Source organism: Ctenocephalides felis, unplaced genomic scaffold (assembly GCF_003426905.1).
Source record: "Ctenocephalides felis isolate EL2017-DRISC unplaced genomic scaffold, ASM342690v1 CF-g0.4_SCAFFOLD_01170, whole genome shotgun sequence".
Classification (NCBI taxonomy): Eukaryota; Metazoa; Arthropoda; class Insecta; order Siphonaptera; family Pulicidae; genus Ctenocephalides; species Ctenocephalides felis.
This window is the reverse complement of record NW_020537324.1, coordinates 41011303-41013802: the sequence shown is the minus strand read 5'-3', so window position 1 is coordinate 41013802 and position 2500 is coordinate 41011303.

Below are 2500 nucleotides of genomic sequence, written 5' to 3'. Positions count from 1 at the left end.
TTGATTGATGAAAACACATTTGGCAAATGCTTTCGCTTCTGTCCGTCTTGCGACGATCCAAGAATTTCACCTCTAACGTCGCAATACGAATGCCCCCAGTTGTCCCTATTAATCATTACCTCGGAATTCCGAAAACCAACAAAATAGAACCGAGGTCCTATTCTATTATTACATGCACACAATATTCAGGCGAATGAGCCTGCTTTAAGCACTCTAATTTGTTCAAAGTAAACGTACCGGCCCACCTCGACACTCGGTGAAGAGCACCTTGGTAGGATTTTGAGTTGGGCCGCCTTTTTACGGGCTAAGCCCACCGGTAGGACGTCCCACAGACATGCCTGTTGAACACCGCGAGCGGTGAACCGACAGTGTGGGACACAGATTCAACTACGAGCTTTTTAACCGCAACAACTTTAATATACGCTATTAGAGCTGGAATTACCGCGGCTGCTGGCACCAGACTGGCCCTCTAATAGATCCTCGTTAAAGGATTTAAAGTGTACTCATTCCGATTACGGGGCCTCGATGAGTCCCGTATCGTTATTTTTCGTCACTACCTCCCCGTGCCGGGAGTGGGTAATTTGCGCGCCTGTGCCTTCCTTGGATGTGGTAGCCGTTTCCTCAGGCTCCCTCTCCGGAATCGAACCTGATTCCCCGTTACCCGTAACAACCATGGTAGTCGCAGAAACTACCATCGACAGTTGATAAGCAGACATTTGAAAGATGCGTCGCCGTACTAGACCGTGCGATCGGCACAAAGTTATTCAGAGTCACCAAGTCAAACGGTGAGCAAGGCAAGCCCGCCACCGATTGGTTTTGATCTAATAAAAGCATTCCTTCCATCTCTGGTCGGAACTCTATTTGCATGTATTAGCTCTAGAATTACCACAGTTATCCAAGTAATGTGGGTACGATCTAAGGAACCATACTGATGTAATGAGCCATTCGCGGTTTCACCTTAATGTGGCTTGCACTGAGACATGCATGGCTTAATCTTTGAGACAAGCATATACTACTGGCAGGATCAACCAGGGTGCTATATATATATAATAGCATAGTGCGTAAATGTCCCTCGGCGTCACCCGAGAGACCACACTTTGTATAGAAAAGTTCGATGAATATTTCTAAACAACGAATTTTCTTACATATATATATATATATATCTGAGTCGTACGATATTCCCTGAACATAACGAACAGTTTACATCGCGACTTGATATTTTATATATTCTGCGCTTACACAGAGGCTAGACCTTTAACAACCGTCGAAACGGCGGTCCGTACATGAAATTTGCGGTCCGCAGACCCAGTTAATTTCAAACAGTCTCTTTACCCTTCGTTAGATTAAAAACGTCGGGGCGAATTCATTATAAGAATTCATCGTTATAACTAACTTTTATTCTCGCTCGGAGAGTATTGAGTTGATTGCATTTGTATATTTTATTTTCCGCATAAGAGTCTTTGCGTCAACGACACATGCCCGCGGTTATACTGTACAGTATGGTTGAACACTTATAAATAAGGTCCAGAACCCGCCGTAAACCGACATCCGAACATATACGGCGTATATTATTCTAGACACACGTCTACGACAGTTTGACCTGCAGCGACGGGTCGCCTCGGGTTACCGTGCGAACCATCACCGCGATGGTCTGGACAGGCTATATGGCGGGTCGCAAGAAAAATAAATTCTCTAGGACGCGCAACCACTTTAGCAATTTTAGAGCACGTTGTGGTCCAAAACAAACGTCCTCGCTTAAAATTGAAATATGAATATTTCACTGTGTGTGAGATTGAAAAATCTGCTTTCGCTGATTTTTCATTTTCTTAAAACAACGCAATGAAGCGAATGTTCAAATTCGCACAATTTGAATAAAATGTGCAGAGTATATAGAATACTAACGCAAGCGTTTACTACAATCGACTTTAAAACACTAGACTTTCATCTAGCGCCCAAAGAATTGATTGAGCTATGCGTTTAAAAGTATAATATTCAAAAAGAACGCCCGTTTTTCACAACGAACTTCGTCATTCGCTCAGGCATCTGGCGATACCGAGCAGATATACATGGCAGTGCTCTCACACCAATGCATAAGAGCGCTAAGCGGTTGTAAACTGCGTCACGCTGCTTTTGCACACTGCGCAATATTTTTGCGACTAGCTCCGGTCAAACGTTAATGAAACGAATGATCATTGCCAGAAGCTTTTGCCCACAGTATATTACTATAGGAGCGCACTTGATTACAGCAATAATTTGTCGAGTAATCACAAATTTTCATATTTGTGGTCAGCAGACCCAAATAATTTTAACTCGCACCGATCGAAACGTTCATAATAATGATCCTCGGTGCGAGAAGCTTCGTCAGTTCTGCTTCACCACCCATCTATTTGACTTTAGTCCATTTGTAAATCCTATATTATTAAAATATATAGATTTTATATTTGCGGTCCGCAGATCCAATAAATTCAACTCGCTCCGATCAAACGTTCATAAAACGAAA